The 26,801-nt window shown below is 40.2% G+C and overlaps 1 protein-coding gene across 1 annotated transcript in view; it reads right to left on the bottom strand.

Moving 5' to 3' along the window:
- Positions 1–26,801, bottom strand: part of LOC138751700 (G patch domain-containing protein 8) — a 140,876-nt gene that overhangs the window by 36,301 nt on the left and 77,774 nt on the right. The window lies entirely within an intron of this gene.

A 26,801-nucleotide genomic window follows, 5' to 3' on the forward strand; every position in this document is an offset into this window, starting at 1 on the left:
CTGTATCAAAAAGAGTAAACTTTCTCGGATTCCATGCCTCCTTACTTTCTGAATGTTGTCTAGATTGGAAGGCTTGAGTTATAAGGAGAGATTAGATAGGCTCTGTCTGTCTTCCTTGCGGCGAAGGAGCCTGAGTGTTGACGCGATAGAGGTATTTAAGATTATGAGAGGCCAAGACAAGGTAGAAAACCAAATCTGTTACCCAAGGTAAATGGCATAGGTTCAAGGTGACAGGGAAAAGAACTAAAGGGGATCTGAGGGGTGAGTTTCATCTGGACGGTAATGTGTATATTAAAATATCAATGAGAAGAAGAAGTAGAGGGGAGGTATGTTTAAAAGATGTTTGGATGGGAAGATGGATAAGAAACATGTAGAGTATGGGACAAATGCAGACAAATAGGATTAGTGGAAATTGAGATTGTGGTTTGTTTCAATGAACTGAATCAAAAAGCCTGTTTCTGTGCTCAGTGTATTTATAACTACACAATATACCCTGTTTGTTCAGGGTACATAGAGGCAAAATTATAAATATACATCAACAACCTTTGCTAAGTTATGAAATACAATTGTCATTTTAAATAATTTTCATATTCCCTTTCTTTTACCTGGGGGGGGGGGTGGTGGGAGAGAGAGAGAGAAAAATGATGGAGGGGGGAAGAGTGAGAGAAAAAAAACACTGAAGGGACCCTTTTAGAAGAGATGTTTGTAGTGTGGAGAGCATATAAAATGGTGGCTCTTTCCATTGGAGGAAAGGAGCCTAAGAAGACTTTTGGTGGAGGCTCATAATGATCAGAATGATTGGGAAGATTTCACAGATCCAGCACAATATGTTAAAAAATAAATAGCTCATCTGCAGCACTAATGGAATCAGAATCTATCTCCATTTTGTAAAAAGATAAATATCTGGAAAAGAAATTGAAAAAGATATTTGAAATGGGGAGCAGAATAAAACCAAGCCCACAGCCATTCCAGCAGAGCACAGTGCATCAAAGAATCACTCTCCATATTGTAAAATATTAGAGCTGTGAAATTTAGCTTTAGATTAATATACGTAATTTACTTTTATAATTAAATTTGGAAAAGTCAGTGAATCGCCATTCTTGGGTAGAGACGGAATTGCAGTTCTGTAAAAAAAAACTTCTACGTTGGCAATTTTAGGATCCTTCTTTACCATTTTCCTTTTCCAAGTTGATACATAATCCATTATTGAAAAACATATTGAGAATTTGGGCTCAATTTAGGAAATGTTTTGGGCTTAAGTGATTTTTCATTGGCCAGCCCTATTCTAGATAACCATCTTTTTCAACTGTCCTTTTTGGATGTAGGTTTTAAGGAATGGTATTCAAAGTTTTAACAATCTCTTTATTCGAGGTAATTTTACCTCTTTTGAAAAATTATCAGCTAAATTTATTTTTTCTAATACACAATTTTTTTTAGATATTTACAAAGTAGACATTTTGTTCAATCTAAGCTTTCAGATTTTCTGTGAATTTCTGATATTATTATTGATCTCTTTTTTAATTTATGGTTTTACTTTCATGGTGGATTAATAGCATGTATTTATAATCATTTAGTGGAATTAAAATCAATATTTATGGCCAAGATTAAGAGCAGTTGGGAATGAGATCTGAACATAACATTTTCAGATGAAGATTGGTACTCTACTCTCAACATGATTAAGAATTCTTCATTTTGTGCAAGGCATTGGTTATTACAATATAAGGTTGTACACAGAACACACATGTTCAAATTAAACTGTCTCAATTTTAGGCAGATGTTGATCCACTATGAGAGAAATGTAAATTTTTTGAGGCCTCTCAGATCCATATGTCTTGGGAGTGCTCAAATTTAGATAAATTCTGGAAAGATATTTTCCAAACTTTATAAATGATTTGTAAGATCAATTTTGAACTTTGTCTATTAATTGCTTTGTTTGGTTTTTCTCAGGATCCAGATGAACCAATGTCGGCAGCTCAGGAGAAAGTTTTAGCTTTTACTACATTGATAGCCAGATGAGCAATTTTATTGAAATGGAAAGATGATTCATCCCCTACTCATACACAGTGGTTATACAAAGTAATGTCCTACTTAAATTTAAAGAAAATCAGATACAATATCAAAGATAGAAAATTTCAATTTTTGTAATTGTGGAGCTCATTTTTAGAATTTTTCTAAAATCTGAAGAATTAAGCATTAACTCTGTGCTTTGGCAGGTCATTGCCTGTTCTCCGGGGGCTGCCAGTGGTTCCACACTATCGCTTTTTTTGTCAATTATATAGGTAACCTTGATTAGATGTAGTTTTTAGCTTTTTCTTTTCTTTATTTTATATGATTTATTTCAATAAATGGGTTTGATGTGATTTTATAGATTATTTCCTATTAATTGTCTTTGGAAATGTATATAAGTAATCCTCAATGAAGTTTCATTTATAATTTTTCTTTTTTTTTTGCGTGTGCTTACTTGTATACAAATTTAAAAATTGTTATGTGCTTTCTAAATTTCTGTATGCATGCTTGCATGTTAAACACAACAAAACTATTTCAAAAAGAAAGAGATTTAACTTGGTAGAGCCCAGTGTTCGGGCTTATAGGCTCCAATTTGCTTCAATCTGCAGTGCAGTGCACGTAGGCACATTTACAACATAGTATGGAAGAACCAGTGATACATTTTCAAGGCAGTTAGAGATGAGTTGAGAGGGTTTGGAGTCTGAAAATCACTGACATAAAAAGGTGGAGGATTGGACTAGGATTGGACAGATTTTTTTGTTGAACTGACATGGATACCATGAGGAAAATAGTAGTCTGTAAACTTTTAATGTATTTGTGAATTTTGTTGCATTAGCTGTTATTTTTTCTGCAGTCATTGAATTGAATTCCTATTAACTGGTATATCAAATATCTCAGATTGGTTGTGGATAAAATCTACATTTTAATACGTACATGTGCACATGGTTATAATTTATTATTTCCATGAATTTACTGGGATACTCACTTTTATCAACTCACATCATGTGCTGTTCATTCAGGTATTGATTTTAAATACTTTTTAAAAAATTTCCATATTGGAAATTTACACAATCATCTATTCCTTTAGCATTTTTCGTGACTGTTCTTTCATTAAAACCTGGCTGTGAAAGACTATTAATCTGAATTGCTAACTCCACTTTCTTCTCTTGTGAATGCAGTGCCTCACTTGGTTAGAGGAGGCTACTGTGTATCGAAGAGCCATTGAGCTACAAAGCATCTTTTAAGCAGAGGGTCATATAAAAGTATATTGACCGGAGGGGCAGGTTTGGACCAGCAGGCTCCTCCTAACCCTACTGACTTGTGAACTACCTGTGATGCTCACAATATGGTCTCCTGTTGAATCATTGCTTTAACAAGCACCTTTATTTAACTTGCAGGGGTCACCCCAAGCTTGGTAAATTAATTTGGTTACTGTAGATTGTCACTTGTAAGTGAATGGTCGAATCTGGGGTGGGAAGGGGTAGTTGGAAAGAATAATATTGATTGTGTAGGATTAACAGAGGTGGGTATTTGATTTTCAGCATAAACTCAGTCTGCAAAAGGACCTTTATCTAGACTGTAAGATTCCATAAGTCTTCAGCTTCCTCTCACTTTGCTTCTCCATCCCACCTCTTTTTGGGCCTTCTGTGCTGTTATAACATGGCCCTGTGTAAGTTAAAGGAACAACACTTCACCTCTTGACTGAGGATATTGCAGCTTTCTCAATATTTAATTCAACAAGATCAGGTACAATTAGACCATGTTACCCTGACATGTTTGGAATGTTGGACGTGTCCAACTAATGGCTTTCCCCGATCAATGGATATAATTCCAATTCATACTCTAATACACATTCAATTTCTTTTTTAGAAAAAATAAATATTTCAATAAAACTGGTAGTTCAAAGAGAGTTCAAAAACCAGGTCACCAATGTGTGAAAGAGAGTGAGGAAATCCCATACCCAAGAGAGCAATGGTAACCAGACTAAATGACTACTGTCTAGTGGCACTGACCTCTAAAATCATGAAGTGCTTTGAGTGACTGAAAACGGAACACATCAAATCACACCTTCCAGCAACATTGGGTTTGTTCCAGTTTGCCTACCATCCAAACTGTTCCACAGAGGATGCTATAGCCCTAAGCTTCCACTCTGTCCTGACGCACCTAGAGAATGATTCATCATCCACCAGGCCGTTGTTCATTCATTGACTTCTGATCAACGTTCAACGTGACCATACCTCAGAGGCTGATGGATAAACTGTTCTCAGTGGGACTCAGTACCACTCTCTGCCACTGGATTCTGGACCTCCTGACCAAAAGAGTCAGTCCAGGTTGGCAGCAAAATCTCAAGATGCATCACAATGAGCACTGGCACAACTTAAGGCTTTGTGCAACACCTCACACTTGTCTGCATTATACCCCATCTGCCATTTTTCAACCCATTTTTCAAGAAGGAGGTACAGGGGATCAAAATCAGGACTGCCAAGCTGGGAAAAAGCTTTTTGCTGGCTGCGAGGCTGAATAACAATATCCTGTAACCCAGTAAATAATTCCAAAACATTTATTTATATGGATTTTAACATATCCATATGTATTTATGTGATTATTATGTTCTGTGTATAGTGTGTGTATGTCTGTGCACTGTGGTCTGGGAAAACACTGGTTTTTTTCTGGTTGTAAATGAATAGTCAACTGATAATAAACTTCAACTTGAAACAAAAATTGATGAGCTAGATTCAAGTGAGCAGGATTTCCAAATAGATTGCAGATTATCAGAGATTCCCTGTAACCTGCATTTTCTGTTTATATCAGAACAGAATGATAGCACATCAGGTTAATGATCTATCAGAAAGATGACAACACAAAACTTACTGTACCAATTTTAGATGAAATTCTGGGTTTGAATCTTAGACAGAGTTTAAACCCAAGATGTATAAGAGTAAAAAGGTAGTAGTGGCGTGTTTCGAAAAAGCCTTTTCCGAATCTGGTCTTTTAGATGATATCCTAGGGAGTCATGATAGTGTGATTTCTGTCCTTTCTCCAGATTGCTTGAATTCAGATTAATTTTTCTCATCCTATTGTGCAAGGAGAATATTCATGAATCTTTCATTGTTATGTACTGATACACAAAATGTACTAATTACACAAATTTCATCAACAGCAAATGTACACCAGCGCCCCCAACAATAGAGAAATAGAAGCAAAAGAGAGTCCATTCAGAGACACCATGCCTGTGAATTCGCCTCCACCGTTCTATCAGCCTCTGCAGCTGTTAAATCCATTAGCAAGCCCAAGTTCCTTGACCTGAATCTCCAGTAGAAGCAGTAAGCTTTCATTGCCCAAAGCTCTTCTTACCCCTGGTACTTTCTCAAATCCCATTTGTGGTTCCCATAAGCCAGTGTCTAGCAGCCGACAGCCTACTGTGAGCCCTTCAGACTGCAGTCTCTAGCAGCCTGCAGCTTGGTGTGGGTGCTTCAGTCTCCAGCAGTCCTTCAGACTCCACTCTCCAGCAGTGGAGTCCTTCATTGTCCAGTCTCCAGTAACCACTGTGAGTCCTTTGGCTGCTAGGCTCCAGGAATTCAGAGACCGTGAGAGTAATTCAGCTGCTGAGCTCCTCGCTGGTCTGCTTCACTATAGGGCCCATCTCCCAGGCTTCCTCTCAATGGGCATTGTTCTCCTACTCTAGTGTCGTGTTGATCCCCAAGAATGCGCAACCCCACATTACAGACCTCCATGATTTCACGATCCTAAATTTAAAAGTAACACCGTCGTCCCTTTAACCACCTGTTTATAACTATACAGGGCCGTTTCCATCACAACTGGGCAGTAGGACCCAGCAGAGGAACACTGTATCTCCCAGATCCACACCAGCCTAATCACTGTCACGACAGCAGCTCTGGCAATGCCACTATTTTCTATCAGTGAAATGCTGCCCATTTAAAGGAATGCATTTCACCAATACAACACGACTGATCCTGTGACCAACCACTTTTTTAAACTTCACTTTTCACAAGCTTCAAATGTTACTAAATTTATTTTACATCCCTTATTGCTCTTGAACCAAGGACCCACTTAAGTGTCAACTATACTCAGATCTTGGCCAGGATATGTGATGAGACTTTATCATAATGTCCCCTCTGCTTCACCAGTTTCACAGACTGCTAATCATTACAAATTATCAGTCATAACTCACTGTTATGAAAACCTTTAAAAAAAATCCATAATTTTTATACTTGAATTTGAATTCCCTAAATTAATGGTTCTGGTCACTAGATTTTAGTTCAGTCATTCAACCACTATGTTAGTGTGCATGTTGTGATGTGCGATAATGATTATTCATCAACAGATCATTGAAAATAGTCATCAGCCAACAGCAATGTGCAACGAGAAAATATGCCAAATCAATGCACAAATGATCACAGCAAACTGATAACACAGGAAGAGATTACTGACCCATCGAGTCAGTTCTGGTCTCTGCAAGAAAAAATCCTGTCAATTCTATTTACAAGCCCTTTGCCTAGACTCTTCAAAGACTTTCGGAAGGTAAGAAGCTGGAAGGATTCAGCTGCCCAGGGAACATTGAGGGAGAGAAACAGATGGTCAGTGTTTCAGATTAGACCCTTATTCAAATCCCGACCTGAAATGTTGACTGACAATTTCTCTCCATGGATGTTCAGTCCCTCCAGCTTCCCATTATTTCCTCTAAATTCCAGACCCATAGTTCTTGCATTTCTCTGTCCTGTCAAATACTTCACCATTCCCTTGAGAACACTGCAACTGAATCTGCCATTCAAGAATACATCAAGGAAGTACATTTTTAGAATTCACTTCCAGTTCTATGTCCAATCACCTTGAAAAGAAGACTGTGTTTGTGTTGCATTGGACAAGGATTTTGTCCAATAAGGTTTTGTGGCCAAGTACTCCTGGGTAATGTCACCCTGCTGAATTTTTACGCTAACTATGAGCTTGAATCCTTAAGATACTGTACACACTAATGAAACTTCAGCTGAGTGCAGTGGACAACCACCAAGTAGGAGATGTTCCAGGAGTGCCTGGAACAAGCTATCAGCACATTTAGTTTTGTATAGGTCAAAGAATAAATCTGACGCTGTGCCCCTGCACGTCCTGTTCTTGATCCCTTAAATTTAGACACCCTTACTTAATCCCTGAAGTTATTGATTAATAAGGATGTTAAAGGTTACTGGGAGAAGGCAGGAGAATGAGATTGAGAGGAAAAATATATCACCCATATTTTTAATGTGTTGAAGGCTCATTAGGTGAATGGCCTAATTCTGGTCTTACATCTTGTGGTCCCTGAGGATACTGATAAATACTGTTGTCTTGTAGTAAGGTCACTATGGCTACAACTAAGTTATAGTTCTCAGTTATAGCCCTAAAGCTCGAATCCGCAGGAGAAGAAAGACACCACACTAGTAGAGTGTATTCGACACTCAGTTTATTCAGTGGTAGCCCTGCCTTTTATAGTCAGCTCAGCCGCGTCACCACCGGGGCGAAGCTTGAGTGGGCCGGCTGCCGGTTGGCTACCTTTGATACCCGAGCCCTGATTGGGCCCCCTGCGATCCAACAGTGGTGATTGACCAGCTTCACTGCTCTGCGGCGGCCTATGGAGACAGGCGTTTCAGCCTGCACGATGCTTTGCCAGTCGTCACATTCGACAGCCATTTCCTGTGTCGGCCTGAGGTGCGGGCCGCGGGCCACTGTATGACCAACTCCAGTTTCAACTGGTTGAGTGTGAAAGTCTCTTCCCTGCCGCCAATGTCCAAAGCACAGGTGGAGCTGTTGTGTCTGAGGACAAGGTATAGCCCCTTGTAAGACCGGTGTAGAGGTGGCCTGTGAGCCCTGTAACAAACATGTATTTACAGTCAGTGAAGTTCTTTGGGATTTAAGTGCATGTTTGGCCTTGGGTTCTACGTTTAGCAGGGGCAAGGGTGCCTAGGCACTCACATAGTCAGGACAAATTGGTCACCAGGGGATCCCCTTAGTCCTCAGGGGCTGTCACGAATTCACATGGTATTACTAGGGTAGACTAACTTGGCAGAGGATGTCTCAAGGTCCTCCTTAGGTGTGGTGCGGATGCCTAACAAGACCCAAGGGAGCTCGTTGGCCCAGTTAGGTCCGGTAAGCCATGCCATTAAGGCTGCCTTAAGGTGTCTGTGGAACCTCTCCACCAACCCATTGGCCTGTGAGTGATATGCCATGGTGTAGTGGAGTTGGGTCCCTAGGGCATGGGCTAAGGCGGTCCACAGACTGGAAGTGAATTGGGCCCCATTGTCCGATGTAAGGTGTTCAGGAAACCCAAAATGCATTACCCAAGTGTTGAGTAAAGCCTGTGTGAATGCTTCGGTGGAAGCCTCTGATAGTGGCACAACCTCTAGCCATCTGGTCATCTGGTCGATCATTGTGAGAAGTTAACGTGTGTCTCTGGATTCTGGTAGGGGACCCACAATGTTAATGTGAACGTGGCTGAAGCGGCAATGTGCTGGCTCAAATATCTGTGCTGGAGCTTTGATACGAGTCTGGATTTTGGATGACTGGCACTGAGTACAACTACATGCCAGACATACCTGTTTTCCACCATTTTGACTGTAGTCCTGATGGCGGGGTGAGCCAAGTTGTGGACTGAGTTGAAAACTCGCTTCTTCCATGCAGCCAGAATGACAGGGCGAAGTTTACCTGTTGAAGTGTCGCAGAGCAGTGTGCGATTGCTGGGGGTGATCTGGATGTCCTCTAGTTGTAGGCTGGTGAGTGCTGTCTGGTACGCTGGAATGTCAGGCTCTGCTTGCTGCACTTCAACCAGGGTTGCGTAGTCGATGCCAGGGGTAGGGTCATACATCGTCAAGATAGCCAGGCGGGATAGGGTGTCGGCCACCACGTTGGATTTGTTTTCTAAGTCTGTTGTAAATGCAGGTGCTGCTGTTGCCTGGGTGACCATGAATCTGACATCTTTCTGAAGACGAAGGTAAGGGGTTTGTGGTCCATGTAAATTTTGAACTTCTTGCCCTCCAGGAAGTAACGAAAGTGCTGAATTGCCAGGTATAAGGCTAACAGTTCTCTATCAAGGGCACTGTACTTGAGCTCTGGTGGACTGAGGTGTTTACTGAAAAAGGCCAGCAGTTGCCATTGTCCATTCATCAGTTGCTCAAGTCCACCCCCGATTGCTGTGCTACAGGTGCCTGCACAGGTGCACAAGGAGGGTGGTGTTGCCTAAGGTGTTTTTGATGGCCTGGAAGGCCTCGTTGGCCTCTTGGGTCCAATGAATGGTTTTACTGGATCCTGCCTTCAGGGGAAAGAGTGGGGCCATGATGCTGGCCACTGCAGTTATGATGCGGTGATAAAATTGACCATACCTGCAAACTCTTGTAGTCCCTTCACCATTGATGGCATGGTGAAAGAACAAATAGCATCTGCCTTAGTGGGAAACGGTTTGGCTCCATGTTGGTTGATACGATGGCCTAGGAAGTCAATACTCGGCCAAACTGGCACATGGCTGGGTAGATGGTTAGGCCAAAATCCCTCAGCCTAGAGAATATTTGTTTTAAGTGGATGACGTGCTCGGTGCGGGTGTGGCAGGTCGGGTGCTGATTATGCGATGCTGTCACGGACTTGTGTAAAGTGCAGGTGCCCATTTTCACTGTCCATAGCAAGTCTGCTCAAGCAGTCACCTTCCTGTGGTCATTGAAATCCTCTGCAATGAGCAGCCAGATGTCCTCAGGCAGCCCCTTGAGGAAGATCTGCTAGAACAGTGGGCAGGAGGTGTGGCCATCTTTAAGAGTGAGCATGTCGTTCATGAGTGCGGAAGGGGCCCTGTCCTCCAAACCGTTCATATGCAACATTTGGGCAACGCGCTTGCGCTTTGAGAGCCGAAAGTGTGGGTTAACAGTTCTTTGATAGCTACATACATTCCTTGTTCAGGAGACTGCTGGAGGAAGTTGATGATGTGAGCTGCGGTGTCCTGATCGAGGGCATTGACCGTGTGGTAGTAGCGCTTGTCGTCGGCAGAGATCCATCAAATGGCGAACTTCACCTCGGTTGCATTCTCTTACATTTTCTCTTCAAAGAACCGCAGCTTTTTGGACCACTTACCCATACACAAAGTTCATATCCAGCATTTCAGCCAACGTATGGAGAGATTTTAATTCAATTAAACTAACCTCCCATAATCAAATGCATTGAGCTTGTTAGTGAAAATGTGGCCTTTTATACTATCTGAAGCTAAAACAAATTTAAGTATATGTCAATCCTATCAAAGACTGTTCTTGGGGTAGAGGAGTACTGCACTGGGCTTGTTCCTGAGAGAAAACACAAATGGACAGCGGTTAGCGCAACACTGTTTCAGCGCCAATTATCGGAACATGGGTTCGAATCCCGCGCCGTCTGTAAGGAGTTTGTACCTCTCTTTGCATCTTCATGGATTTCCTCTGGGTGCTTCCCACCATCAGAATGTACCAAGGGTTGTAGGTTAATTGGGTGTAATTGGGCATCACGGGCTTGGGAGCTGAAAGGACCTGTTACTGTGTTGTATGTCTAAATTATAAAAAATTAAATGAATAAAATATAGTTTGTTACTGTTCAGTGAGCAGCTAATATATTGTTCTTTTAATGATGATGGCTTCAGTACCTACTGCTGCTCATCATGACCACTGGTCCAACAAAGCAAACTCCTCTGAAACATGTGCCAAGGAACTGCACACTGGGAAGCATCAGACTTCTCGATTTTCAGACTCGGTTGTGTAACTCTGGAGAGAGGTGGTCATTAAGGAAATGGGGAAAATCCAATGAGTTAAATTAATTGACAGGCTCTCATGTTCGCTTCTGAATAGTATTAGCACTGACAAGAGAGCAGAAGATCTCCTCCACCATACTACAGGCAGAGTTCAGGTCATTGGGGGATAAGGGCAAATGAGGTATCCTCATGTTATAAAATGAATCTGGTGCATCGATCCAGAAGATGATTTACAAAGGTAAGTGCTTTCCTTAAACCATCAGTGAGAAAGTCAGCAGAAGGAGGCTATTCATCCCCTTGTATTCTACTAGATCTGTAGACCTGCAGGATGAGATTCAAGTAAATATCCAAATAGTATCTGGTTTCATCATCTATTCAGGCAGCAAGTTCCAGAATCATTGCATAATCTGAGTCTAATTTCTTTTTGTTCTTCCCGCTAACCCTTCTACAAATTATTTTAAATCTATACATGTGGCTTTTTGACCGTTCTTCAGTTCTAAGGCAAAAACCCTAAACTTTCTTCACAACTATAAATTTCCAATGCTGGCAAATCTTAAATCTCCTCTGTGCTCTTTCCTTTCTTTTTAAATATTTTTATTGAGTTCCACAATTGAGCATACATAATAAATGACAATTATATAATAAACAAATTGTATACAAATACATACATGCAAAGTGGAGAAAATAGGTAAATAATAAAATATGCCTAACTACATTTACAATTATTTGTAATAACTTAACCTAATGATAAACATAATGCATGCAACCATGTTGGACCCATTTATTGCAGTTATATTAAAATAAAATAAAACTATAAAAACTAATCTATCCCCTCCCTCTAATTAAGGTTACCTTTTTTAGAGAGAAAAAAAATAATGATGTGAAATCAATGGCGACCCCCCAGAGAGCAGACAAAGAATTCCCGAAACGCATAACAACTATTGATTTTTCCAATTATAAAAGGAAATTCTAAGAATTGGCCCCATAATTTCCTAAATTGAAACTTTCCATCTTTAATATAAGATCTGACTTTCTCTAAACTTAGACATGACATCATATAACCACTGCATATGAGTAGGGGATTAATCTTCTTTCCATTTTAATAAAATAGCTCATCGGCTATCAATGTAGTAAAAGCTAGGACTTTTTCCTGAGATGCCGATAAAGGTTCATTTGAATCATGAGAAAAACCAAACAGAGTAATTAACGGACAGGATTCCAAGTTAGTCTTGAAAATTGTTGATAGAGTTTGAAAAAATTTCTTTCCAAAATCTCTCTAAGTTTTGGTTCTGTGCTCTTTCCAGTGCAATGTGATGAGTGGCCTTATGTACTTATGTACAGCTTGTAGCCAAACTAGCTCTGTAGACAGTTCAACAATGACCTCCCTCGCACTCTTATATTGAATGCTTTGGTTTGTTGGGCAGGGATGGGGGATGGGAAGGAATATTGATGTGGAAACCTGATGGTAGAATATGGAGGAGGAAAGCTAAAGGGGAAATAGGAGATAAAGGTTCAGGTGAAAGGGACAGACTATAGTCCAAGACTGTGAACGGAGTAACGGAAAGCGGAAGAAGCAGAACATGAAGACGTTAGTTTGCACAAACAAATCAGAGTCAGGAAAAATAGTGATATAAATTAAAGGCAAAAGGAAGCAAATGAAGAGATCTGTAAAAGTGGTAATATACCAACAACATTTACTTGGCTATGCATGTATGTGAATGCATGGCCTCTGTTAAATAAAACAGTTGAACAATAGGCATGTGTGGGAATATAGAGGTGATAACAGAAATTAGGCTGATAAAGGGAGCCAGACTTGGGTATTAAATATTCCTTGACACAAAGTGAGAATAATTAAGTGGACAAAAGCCACTTTTATGTTGATGAGATTGCATCTGAGCCACATAAATTGGAACAAAAGTTGACAGGCAAAACCACAGCAGAACAATGGGCTGCTTTTAATGAAGAGATGCTTCAGGTGGACTTACGGCACATTCCCAAAAAAAAGGAAGGAAGAACAAACAAATCCAGAGCTTCCTGGTAGATAAAAGGGATCCAGAGAAAGGTGAAGTAAAGTAAAAGGATGCTAATGACAAGTGCCAGGTTATAACTGCCCACAAATACAAGGTGAGTATAAAAGTATTGGAGAGAATGAGAAAATTAAAATGAGTGGCAAAGGGAGCATCTGTCTTCACTAAAAAAAAGCATGGTTCCAAAATAATAGAGAAGGAGATGATAGATGAAAGTCTAGATAAGTCGCATATTGATAGTGTAAAAATATTTGAAATGTTAAGTAAATTTAAGGAAGGTTTATCACCAGAACTGGATGGGATGCATTCAAGGATTTTGAGGTAAGTATGGAATACTGTTTTAGGGGTAGTTACCATTAACCTTTCAATGGTGTTGGAGGCTGTGGTGTGTGATGGAGCTAGATGACTGAAGAGTAGCGAACATTTCCCCCCTCCCCCCAATTTTCAAAGAAAAGAGTAAAATTGTTTGTAGTAATCACTGGCCAGTCCATTTAACCTCAGTAATAGGACAACTTTTAGTAACATTTCTCCATGATAGGGTTAATAGTCATCCTGAGAAAGAAATGGATTAATTAAGGAAAGCTTGTCTGGATTTATTCAGGCAAGTCACATTTAATAATTTGACATTTTTTTTGATGAGTTAATAGTTGCTTTTTATTTGAGTAATCCAGGCAAAATGCATGAACTTTCATGCGGCTATTGATAAGGCACACATAATAAGTTAATGAGAAAAACAGTGGCATATGGCCATAAAATGACCTTGACAGCATGGGTACAATATTGTTTATGTAGCTGAATGTGGACCATTGAGCTGAATGGCCATGTTTCAGAACATAGGAAGTAGAAAAGTGGGATTCCCCAAGGTTAGTATTAGGGCCATTGCATTTTAAAATTTATATCAATAATCTAGACTGGAAAGGCGTGCTATCTACAATTTCTAAATTAGCAATGACACAAAACATATCTGTCTTTTGGTAAGCAAGAAGATCTGCAGATGCTGGGAACTTGTTCTAGTACACAAAAGTGCTGGAGAAATTCAATAGGCCATCCACCATCCGTTGATGTTTCAGGCCTGAGCCCTTCATCTAGAATGTCGAAAATGAGGCAGATGTCTGAAAGGAAAAGTTGGAGGGAGCACAGGCTAACAGGTAAGACATAATTGGTGGATTCAGATGGGAAGGTGGAAGAGAAAGAAGCTGAGAACTGATGAGGAGAGGGAAAAGGGTAAGGAAGGATAGGTCTCTGACAGGAGGAAGAGAAGGGGTGAAAAGCTGGAGGAAGGCAGAGGAGTGAGGAAGTCTCCCTCCATGAGATCCTCACCTTTTTTTCCTTCTCCCATCCTTTCTAGTCCTCTTTCCTTTCCTCCTATCACCTCAGTTTCTTTCTCCTTACCCCCCCCCCCACCTATATCACCCTATTATCTGCTAGTCTGTATTCCTCCAACTTCCCCTTCCCCTCTCCCCTCTCCCCTCACTTTGTATTCGGGGTTTGCTTGATTTTCAACATTCCTGATGAATGGCTCAGGCCTGAAACATAAATTGCCTTTAAATTTCAATGGATACTGCGTGACCTGTTGAGATTCTCCAGAAACCTCTGTGAACATGGCAGTATTGTGGACTGTGAAGAGGATATTTGTACAATATTAAAATGGGCAGATATAAGGCAGATGAAATTCAATGACAAGAAATACAAGGAGATGCATTTTGCAAGGATGAATAAGAAAAAGTAATAGAGAATACAGGTTCCCAAAGGTGTACAGGAGCAGAAGGACCAGGAGGAATGCATCACTGAAAATGGCAGGGAAAGCTGGAAGTTGATTAATAAGGCAAAGGCAGTTCTGTCTTTTATCAAAAAAGAACACTTGCCCATGCTCATTATAGAAAGCAGTTGGAGCAAGATTTGAAAAGGTCAGACTTAGCAGGAAAAAGTTGATTGGGCAATTGAGGTCAGGTGACCCAGGCAGTCGGAGCAAGATTGAAAAACTTAGACTCAGCAGGAAGAAACTGATTGGACCATTGGGGTCAGATGGCCCAAGAAGCACTATAAAAGTGAAGGACTATATAGTGGAGTGGTCATTATTGAAATGGACTGGACTGAGTGAGAGTGGAAAGGCTTTGGTGAGAAGAGGCTGAGGTGGTGATGCAGGAGCTGAGATAAAGATGTCCCAATTGAGGAACAAAAATGATACAGATGGTAAGGGCAGGTTTTATTTATCTTGATTTTTCCTGTAGTCATGGACAGTGGGAGCCTAAGTATTTTTGTCTAGATCACAATAAAAGGGAAGAAAAATAAATATCTTATTTATTAAGTATTCAATCCTAGACTTTGTATGTATGGTTCCCAAATCTTCAAAAAAAATGTGTTGTACTTATTACTTAAATTGTAAGTGGATTTTCTCCAGGGGAACACAGCCATGCATTTCAGTATTCCAATGGCCTATTTCCAAAAGAGAATCTGACTTCCAGGTAACTGCAAAACATTTCCTGGCCACTGTCAATGCAATTTTTAAGGAACTCTAATTGGTGCTTAGACAACCTCATTTTAGATCTTGTATGCACAATATTTCCTAAGAGAAACAATTCTGGACTTAAAGGCAATTGCTTCTCACTAATTTGATTTAGCAAAACTTGTAAATTTTCCCAAAAGGGTTTCAATTTGGAACATGACCAGGTAGCATGCAAGAAAGTACCTGTTTCTTCCCTGCATCTTAAACACGTATTGGAAAAATTAGAGTTTAATTTATGTAACTTTTGTGGGGTAAGATATAGTTGATGCAAAAAATTATATAGCCTATACCTTGAATTAATTGTATTGGTCATACAATCATGACAGAAGCTTGACCAGGTCTTATAAATACTAATATTCAAGTCTGATTCCCATCTTTGATTTGATCAACACTAGTCCTGTTTAGGAGTACCTGATTAAAATAAAGACTACATAACTGATGAGAATTTCTTTGTGTTCCCCATTTGAATTAGAATCTCTTTTTCACTTCACTCCAGTAAACATCATAGTCGTTCCTAATTTTTCAATAAGCAAAGCTTTTAATTAAAATTAATAGAACATTTTATTATTATAAATATTGTATTTTTTAATTGTTTATTATATACAAGGGCAATTAATATCATTCAATCTTCTACATATCTGATCCCTTTAGGTAGAATTGTCAATAGTTAAAGAAATTAATCTTCTGAAACAAGAGTGTATTTAGGGTATTTTTTCCCCTTGTGCCAGTTAAATTATTCATTTTATACCAAATACTATGTGTTTTATTGCTGATGCTTCCTCTCAAGCAAAAAGCTAACAGCTCATTATTTACATAAATGTGTATGTGTATATATTCTTCTGCCACTCTTTCCCTGACTTTGTGCAGTTCAATTTCTACCCAAGAAGGCTTACCTCTTCTATCAAAGAGGGAAGTGACAAACTTCATCTGGGCTGCCCAATAATAGTATTTAAAGTTGGAAAGTTGTAATCCTCCCATGTCATATTTCAAAGTTAAATTTTACCTGGAGATTCTAGCTAACTTGTCTTTCCATAAAAGTTTTCAAATTAATTCATTCAAATTTTGAAGGAATTTCTATGGTACTAGTGTTGGGAGAGTCAGGAAAAAGTAGTGCAGATGAGAAAATGTGTTTATTTTAATACAATCTACTCTACTAATCACGGTTATCTGGAGAGTGACTCATTTATTTAAATCCTCTTTAACTTTTTTAACCAAGGGGAGATAATTCAACGTATAATTTTTTTAAGTCATTATTTTAATCCCCAATTATTTGATCCCATTTGCTGGCCATCTGAATTGTGTATTTCATCTGCAATCTGTATAACCTCCATTTGTTAAAGTTATTTCTCACTTTTATTCCAATTTATCTTTTATCCAGAACCTTCCCTTAAGCTTCCAATTGCAGAAGCAGTCTTTGTAGGGAAGTTGCAGATTCCTTCAGATATATTAGTACATCTGCAAAAAGACTTTTTTTTTTTAAGATCATCTTGGTCCACATTAAATTCAAAATTCTGAATGTATCTGACAATGTATATTAACATATCTACCTACTGGATCAGTTATGACATTCTAAATTGTATCTAGAAGATTCTTCTTTATTAATATTACCATTCCCCTATGACCTGGCCCACGTAGTCTTTTTAATTCCTGATTTTTGTTATTGTTTCCTATTTCTTTTAATAGGGTTATTCAAACCATTTATGTTGATACTAATAAATTTTACCATGTTTACCATTATTACAGAATTCTAATTATATCCAATTCTGATATCTAGTTTATACTCTTCCAATATTTTTCTCTGAGATTCCAATATTATATTCCTCCCATAATGAACGCCAATCTGTCAACAGCTCCAAAAGAAAATAATAGAATCATTTTGAAAAGTAAATAGATAAAAAAATAAAGTAGGTACCATTGTTTAGTCTTGTGTTATAGATACTAAAAATATATAGTGCATCTATTTCAATGCAAGGAGTATTGTAGGAAAGGCAAACAAGGTTGAGTTTGGATTGGCATATGGAATTATGACATTGTGGCCATCAGTAAAACTTGGTTGCAGGACTGGCCATTAAATATTCTGGGCTTCCATTGCTTTGGATGCAATAGAATGGGGGTGATGAAAGGGGGAAATATCACAGCTGTGCTCAGGCAGGACAGACCAGAGGGGTGATATTCTGAGACTGTGTGGAGCTGAGGAATGGAAAAGGTATAACCACACTTGTGGTGTTGTATTAGAATTGGAGAAGCATATCTGTAGTAAGAGCAGACAGTTGCAGGAAATGAGGTTGTGATTGCAGAGATTTTGACTGTTTACATATTGACTGTGACTCCCATAAATGTAAAGGGTTGGATGGCTTGGAGGTTGTCAAATGTTTACAGAAAAGCTTTCCAAATCAATATATAGAGGGACCAACTAGAGAGAATGTGATAGAAACATAGAAACATCGAAGATAGGGGCAGGAGTAGGTCATTCAACCCTTCGAGCCTGCTCCGCCATTCAACGAGATCATGGCTGATCATAAAGTTCAGTACCTCGTCCCCGCCTTCTCTCCATAACCTTTAATACCCTTATACTGAAGAAATAGATCTAATTCCCTCTTAAATATATTTAATGAACCTGCCTCTACTGCCCTCTGTGGCAATGAATTCCACAGATTCACCACCCTCTGGGTCAAGAAAATCCTCCTCATCTCGGTCCTAAATGGTTTGCCTATTATCCTCAAACCATGGTCCCGGGTTCTGGATTTTCCCATCATTGGAAACATCCCATCTGCATCCATTCTGACCAGTCCTGCCAGAATTTTATATGTCTCTATGAGATCCCCTCTAAATCTTCTAAACTCCAGCAAGTACAATCCCAATTTGCGCAATCTTTCCTCATAAGTCATTCCTGCCATTCCAGGTATCAGCCTGGTGAATCGCCTCTGCACTCCCTCCATTGCAAGAACATCCTTCCTTAGATAAGGTGACCAAAACTGCACACAATACTCCAGGTGGGGTCTCACCAAGGCCCTGTACAGCTGCAGTAAGGTATCCTTGTTCCTATAATCAAACCCTCTTGATATGAAGGCCAACATACCATTTTCCTTTTTAACTGCCTGGTGTACCTGCATGCTCGCCTTCAGAGACTGGTGTACAAGTACCCCTAGGTCTCTCTGCACTTCCCCATCTCTTAATCTATTGCCATTCAAATAGTAATCTGCCTTCCGGTTTGTATTACCAAAGTGGATAACCTCACATTTATGCACATTGTAGTGCATTTGCCATGTATCTGCCCAGTCCCTCAATTTATCCAAATCACTCTGGAGCTTCCTGACTCCCTCTTCCGTGCACACAACCCCTCCTAGCTTAGTGTCATCTGCAAATTTGGAGATACCTCCAATCCCCTCATCCAGATCATTAATGTAAATAGTGAACAGCTGGGATCCCAGTACAGATCCCTGTGGCACCCCACTGGTCACTGCCTGCCACTCAGAAAATGAGCCATTTATCCCAACTCTCTGTCTTCTACCTGCCAGCCAGTTCTCAATCCACATCAATACTTTGCCCCCAATCCCATGAGCCTTGATTTTGGAAGCCATTCGTTTATGCGGGACCTTATCGAAGGCCTTTTGGAAGTCCAGGTACACCACATCCACTGGCTCTCCCCCCATCTATTTTACCTGTCACCATCTCAAAGAATTCCAATAGATTTGTCAAGCACGATTTACCTTTTGTAAATCCATGTTGACTCTGTATGATCCCTTCTCTGCTAGTCATATGCTCCGCTATTACATCCTTAATAATGGATTCCATCATTTTGCCCACTACTGATGTAAGGCTCACCGGCCTATAATTCCCTGCTTTTTCTCTACCCTCTTTTCAAATAATGGGGTAACATTAGCTACCCTCCAATCCATGGGTACCGATCCTGAGTCTATCAAGTTCTGGAAAATAATTCTTAAAGCATCTGCTATCTGAATGGCCACTTCCTTAAGTACCCTAGGATGTAGATTATCAGCCCCTTGGGATTTATCTGCCTTCAATCCCATCAAAAGACCATGTCCTTAGAGATACTGATTTCTTTCAGTTCCTCCCTTGCATTAGACTCTATGTTTCCCAACATCCTTGGAAGGTTATTTGTATCCTCTCTTGTAAAAACAGAACTAAAGTAAGAATTTAATTGGTCTGCCATTTCCTTATTCCCCATTATATATTTCCCTGATTCCAACTGCAAGGGACCTACTCTGGATTTTACCAATCTTTTCCTCTTGACATATTTATAAAAACTTTTGCAGTCGGTTTTTATATTTGTCGCAAGCTTACTTTCGTAATTTATTTTTGCTCTCTTGATTAATCCCTTTGTCCTCCTTTGGTGCATCTTGAACTGCTCTCAGTCTTTGGTTGCGGTACTTTTTTTGGCCAATTGATAAGCTCTCTCTTTGGACCTAATGCTGTCTCTAATTTCCCTTGTTATCCACGGTTGAGTCACCTTTTTTGGTTTATTTTTATGCCAAAGGCATAAAAACGATTTTTGCAATTTTTCCATTAGATCTGTGAATGCTTTCCATTGTCTATCCACAGTCAACTCCCCCATAAACACCACCCAATCAATCTTACTCAACTCCTGTCTCATACCATCATAATTCCCTTTATTTAAATTCAGGACCTTAGTCTCGGTTTTAATTTCCTCACTCTCCATGTCGAGTGAGAATTCGATCATATTGTGATCGCTCCTACCCAAAGGGCCTCGTACAACAAGATTGTTGATTAGCCCCTTATTGCATAATACCCAATCTAAAATCGCCTGCTCTCGAGTTGGTTCCTCGACATATTGGTCTAGATAACCGTCGCATAAACATTCAAGGAATTCCTCCTCCTCAGTATTTTTACCAATTTGACTAGTCCAATCTATATGCAAATTAAAGTCTCCCATGATGACAGCTGTTCCCTTATTGCATGCTTTTCTAATTTCTCTTTTAATGCCTTCCCTCATCTCTACACTACTATTTGGAGGCCTATATACCACCCCCACTAATGTTTTCTGCCCCTTGCTATTCCTCAGTTCTACCCTCAATGCCATCAATAATAAGTGATACTAGATCTCTTATTATGGAACAAGACAGGAGAGGTGACAGATATGAGTAGGGGAATATTTTGGGACAAGGGATCATAATGCCCTTATTTTCAAGTTAATTATGGAGACCAATAGAACTGGGACTCTGGTTGATGTTCTCAATTGGAGAAAGGCTAATTTTGAGGAAATGAGGATCTAGAATGGTGCATTGAGATATTTCTTTATGGCAAGGATGTGTGAGGTAAGTAGAAAACCTTAAAAGGTGAAAATTTGAGAATACTTTGTATGTTCCTGTCAGGATCAAAGGCAAAGTTATCAGACATGGGTGTACTGGGAATCAGAAGGAGAGCTGTATAGCAGGTAGAGGCAACATGGAATAAATATTTACTTGAGTATAAAAAATGCAATGAAACTCATGAAAATAATCAGGAAGGCTAAAAGAAGATGAAGTTGCTTTGGCAGACAATGTGAAAGAAAATCCTGAAGGTTTCTACAGCTATGTTAAGAGCAAAAGGATAGTAAGGGACAAAATTGAGCTCCTTGACGATCAGAGTTGCCGGCTATGTTTGGAGCCAAAAGAAATGGAGATCCTAAATGGGTTTTGCATCAATATTTACTTAGGAAACTGGCAGAGTTGAGGAAAGTTAGGAAAACAACCAGTAAGGTCAAGGAGGTGATAAGGATTAGAGGAGGAGGTGCTTGCTGTGTTAAAGCAAATACAGGTGGATAAATCCCCAGGGCCTGACGAGGTGTTTCTTCATAACTTGAGGGAGGGTAGTAAAGAAATTGCAAGGACTCTGGCTGTAATATTTAAAATGTCCTTAGCCATGGGTGTGGTGTGAGGATTGGCAGGTAGCTCATGTTTTTCTGTTTAGTAAAGGGTTTAGTAAACCCTGGAAATTATATCCATTTTAAGAGATCAGATATACAAGTAGTTGAATTCCCAAGGATTAATTAAGGATAGTTTACAAGAAATTAGGAATGTGCTGAAAGAATTGGTTGAAGTAGAAGTGAATAAGATGTTTCCCTTGGTAGGTGAATCCAGGCCAAGAGGGCACAGTTTTAGAATTAGAAGGTACCCATTTAAAACTGAGATAAGGAGAAATTTCTTTAGCTAGAGGTTGTGGATTTGTGGAAGCTGTGGAGGTCCGATCATTGGTGGAGTTTTAGGAGGAGATTGATAGATAACTAATTAGTCAGGGTATCAAGGGATATGGGAGGAAAATCTGGAAATTGGAACTAGATGTGAGAATGGTTTAGCCCGGGGTTGAATTGTGGAGCAGATTCAATGGGCCAAATGGTCTACTGCTGTTCCTTTATCTTGTAATAATCAACGTGGCTATTTGTGTAATAGGTTGTGTTTAACCAATCTCTTAGTTTTTCGAAAAGGTTACTAGGAAAGGTGATTAAGGAAAGGATGTTTTCTACATGGACTTTAGTTAGGCCTTTGACAAGGTCCCACATGGGAGGTTAGTCAGGGAGGTTGAGATGCTCTGTATTCATTGAGGATTTGACATTGGCTATGCAGAAGCCAGGGTGGTGGTTGATGATTGCTTCTCAGACTAACTAGTGGTAGGCCTCAAGGATTGGTGCTGGGATGTCCTTTTCAAACCTTTTTCTTCCCACTCACATACCACCTTAATTAATCTCTTTGCCATGGGTGCTCTGTGAGTAGTAAGAGATTACATAAAGTGGTACGTGAGTGGGGGAATAAAGGTTGAGAATCACGGCTCTAGACCCAATTGTTTCTGAAATATTTTATTTGAGGAAAAATTGTCACTGACCTATTTCCTTTAGAGTTGTGAAACCATGCACATAACAAGTCAATTAGGTATGATTAAAACAGTAGTTTTTCCAAACTTTTTCCACTCACATACCATTTTAAGCCATCCCTTACTTATCACAGAGCACCTTTGGCATAGGGATTACTTAGTAGTATGTGAGTGGAAAGAAAGTTTGAGAACCAAAGATCTGCACGATAATGTGGTAAATTGGATCAAGTGTGCAGATGACACGGATAGGAGGTGCTGAGGACAGCAAAGAAGGTTTTCAAAGGGATCTGGACCAGCTGGAAAAATAGGCTGAAAAATATCAGATGGAACTTAATGCTGAGAAGTGTAAGGTGTTGCATTTTAAAAGGGCAACCCTGGTAAATGGTAGGGCATTGAGGGTGTGGTGAACCGAGGAATCTGGGAATACTGATACATAATTCCCTAAAAGTGGTAACACAGGTGAATAGAGTTGTAAAAGAGAGCTTTTGGCATGTTGGTCTTCATATATCAAAATATTAAGTACAGGAGTTAGGATGTTATGGTAAAGTTGTACAAGACATTGGTGTGGCCAAATTTGGAGCATTGTGTGCAGTTTTGTTCACCTAACTACAGGAAAGGTATCAATAAGATGAAGTGCAGAGAAGATTTACTTGGATGCTGTCTGCACTTCAGCAATTAAGTTGGAGGGAAAGGTTAAACATTATAGTACATTTTTTTCACATGGAGTGTAAAAGAATGAAGGAGATTTGATAGAGTATTTAAAATTGAGGGGTATAGACAAAATAAATGTAGATCAGCTTTTTCCATTGAGGTGCAAACCAGCAGACAAGGGTTAAGATTGAAAGAGGAATAGTTTAGGGGGAAACATTAGGGGAGGAATAGTTTAGGGGAGGAAAACATTGGGGGGAAGGCAGGGTGGGGGTGGGGAAGGCAGGGTGGGGGTGGGGAAGGCAGGGTGGGGGTGGGGAAGGCAGGGTGGGGGTGGGGGAAGGCAGGGTGGGGGTGGGGGAAGGCAGGGTGGGGGTGGGGGAAGGCAGGGTGGGGGTGGGGGAAGGCAGGTTGGGGGTGGGGGAAGGCAGGTTGGGGGTGGGGGAAGGCAGGTTGGGGGTGGGGGAAGGCAGGTTGGGGGTGGGGGAAGGCAGGTTGGGGGTGGGGGAAGGCAGGTTGGGGGTGGGGGAAGGCAGGTTGGGGGTGGGGGAAGGCAGGTTGGGGGTGGGGGAAGGCAGGTTGGGGGTGGGGGAAGGCAGGTTGGGGGTGGGGGAAGGCAGGTTGGGGGTGGGGGAAGGCAGGTTGGGGGTGGGGGAAGGCAGGTTGGGGGTGGGGGAAGGCAGGTTGGGGGTGGGGGAAGGCAGGTTGGGGGTGGGGAAGGCAGGTTGGGGGTGGGGAAGGCAGGTTGGGGGTGGGGAAGGCAGGTTGGGGGTGGGGAAGGCAGGTTGGGGGTGGGGAAGGCAGGTTGGGGGTGGGGGAAACTGCATGTGGTTGGAATCTGGAAGTCTTGCCTGCAAATGTGGTGGGGGCAGGTCCCAGTGATATTTAAGGGAGAATGGAACAAGTATATGTTCTAAAAATAAAAAAAATTCAAGATTATGGAGTAAGGAACAATGATTGGAACTTGTGAGTCACTTTTAAAGTGTGTTTGGACATAATGGACCAAATAGCCTCCTCCTGGCCTATAACAGTTCTATGTTCCTGTGTCCTGTACTGCAAATTGAAGAGATTTGTAAATTCCCCTATACCATTAATATCCTGCCACATTATGCCATTAGTTGTGTGTTCCCTTGCCTTTTTGAACCTCCACAATACATTGGCTCATAATTATCTACTTTGTTAAAACAATTGGTCATTATGTCTACATCTTCCTGCAGTCTGCCAACCTTTATCCTCTGAAAACCTTTTTATTGTCTTTTACATAAATATATTTCATTACCACCAAAATTGCTGAAATCTACATAAAAAGCAAGATACAAAAGCAGTAATCCTATAGAGCCCTTCTGGCCATGAGCCCACTGCATCATTCCCCACTGCATCTTGCCACTGTGACAATCTTGGATCTGATTTGCCACTCTCTCTAGGGTTTTACTTTATTGACCAGCTGCTATCTATAAACTTGACAAAAGCATTGTTCATCTCCAAAAAGACAACAAACCCATTAACCTTGTAGACTGTTAGTTACCTCTTTTAAAAAAAATATATTTATGTAACACTATTTCCTTAAACTTTTGCTGACTGTCCCTTATTCATTTGTTATTAATTATCCCACTGAATATATACCAATAGTTTGTCCACCACCCAGTTAAACTGGGAAATAATTGTTTTATTGCTGATTTGTTAAACAATGGTGTAATATTTGCAGTACTCCAAACCTCTGGCAACAGTCCAATAACAGGAGAAATTTTCCTTTCCTTGCTTCCTTAAAAGCACGAAATTCACATTTGAGTCTGCTGGTTTATCCATTGTCAAAGAGGGAATTTGTAGCATCCAGGAAGCAATTTATTCTGTCTGGGTGGCCAATTTTTTTTTATCAATATTTCTGAACTCTTCCATCCCACTTGACATCTGATTTTTAAAAATTATATATATTTCTGCCCAAAAGAGATAAAACAAAGGATTGGTGTAAAGTAAATTGGTCATCAAAATCACTTCTTATTTGCTAAATTACAATCAAGGTTGGAAATGGTCCTGAATTGTTTTATTTCCTGTAAGACCTTGATATTTAATTATTTTTGTTCTTGGATCTTATTGTGCATTAGGGATTTAAGTCTCGTAATAGTTTAGGATTTTTTAATATAAACTGTTTTATTGGGGATTTATTTTAACCCACATTTGTAGGCTCCAGTGAAATACAAATGTTTTCATGGATGAGTTGGGCTAAATGATCCAGTCTATATCATGTGTTCCTTGCAATCTCACCGGTGTCCAATCCTAACAGCTTCTGTTGAATAAAGATTCAGAATTAATTTAAATAAACCCCAGCTAAACATTTTTTACATCCATCTTTCATTGTCCTGCTGACTAAGAGAGTGGCTTATAACTGACAGTTTAGGACATTCCAAGGTCCTAACACCAGCTCTGTGCTAGCAGCTCTCCAGTGTGAAACTGAGATTTTGTCTTCAAAGAAGCCTTTCTAGAATAGGGCAAATATGGGCTTGTGTAACCAAGAAGTATGCTTACATCAGTGTTATTCACTGCCTCCAGTAGAACTTAATTTTAAAAACCACAGCTGGATTTACACCAGCACCACTGACAAATTAAAATAATGAAATGAACATCACAATGGCTCTATTTTGCACAATAGAGCAATGATGTAAATCCAGTGCTTCCACATGGGCGATAAGAATCAAACACTTGTGTCTGGAGAGACGATTGTATTTAGGTTATTGCTGCCTCCTGTGCAATTGTTTTTGATATTCTTACCTTCAAGAGTTCATTGATTCTATGCTGCCTTTTATTAGTTGCACTTCCTGTAAATTATAAACTGGTTAAATGGTTAATCTAATGTGAGAAACTATAAACATGAAAACATTTTGGTCTAGATCAGGGGTGTCAAACTCAAATTCACGGAGGGCCAAAATTAAAAACTTGGACTAAGTCGAGGGCCGAACTAAATATTTATTGAAAATTTTCAACAACATCTGCATGTTTTCTCTTCTTTCAACATATGTAATGTTAAACTTTTTCTTATTAAAATAAATGTTTAATAATAGTTTTGGATAAACTCTTTCCAGAAGCATTAACAAATGAGAAATAAAATATTCAATAAATAATATTTCTCTATAGAGGATTTGTCAAATGTTGCTCGTGTGCTGTCGAATAGTAAAATCTGAGGGCTATTGAGAATGTGGGAGAATAACATGATTCCTGAAACAATCAAATGGGTGACCGATTGTGGGCATGAACTCTAGCAGGGTTATTTGCCATGCTCTTTTTCCATTTGTACAGATATCCTTTGATTTACACACTTTTCAAGTTTTATGCCTAATGAGCTTGTATCCAGGTGCAGGACCATTTTTAACCAGGAATATATTTATCACTCTGACATGAAACTATTGGAAGATCATTTTATCCTGAGATTAAAGTTCATAATACTTACTCAGGCCTGTGTGCGGGAGGGCGGGGTTTGCGGGCGATCGGGTTGGACAATGATTGTGCGGGGGCATCGGCTCTCGCTGCAGGGCGGCATCTCGGTGGATTAGCAGCCCCGTCACCGTGAGTCGCGGATCAGCCTGTGGCAGGGAGGGGGAGTGGGCAACGGTCCTGGCGAGGTCAGGCCCAAGGCCTCCGGTTCCGGGCGCTGGGAAGCCGCCTTGGCTTCCCCTGACACCGGCCAGGCCCCAAAACCAGAGTCCACGGTGAGACCCTGCAATGTAAACAGAGGAGGTGGGGGCGATTAGCAGGCTGACGCCAATGCATTCTGGGATTTGTTGTATTACTGTGCATGCGCTATACTGGCGCGGCGGCCAGCGGGCCACCTCTAATACATTTTTGAAATGATCTTGCGGGCCAAATATAATTATATCGTGGGCCAAATTTGGCCCACGGGCCAGAGTTTGACATGTGTGGTCTAGATAATGTAGTGCTACTGATGGTGAACGGGTCAATGCTCCCCATCATCAATACACATTGAACTGAAACCTGACATACACAATGAAATGCAGCTGTTCATAGCTTGTCTCGGTAATCATACATCACC

This window comes from Narcine bancroftii, chromosome 1 (assembly GCF_036971445.1).
Source record: "Narcine bancroftii isolate sNarBan1 chromosome 1, sNarBan1.hap1, whole genome shotgun sequence".
Classification (NCBI taxonomy): domain Eukaryota; kingdom Metazoa; phylum Chordata; class Chondrichthyes; order Torpediniformes; family Narcinidae; genus Narcine; species Narcine bancroftii.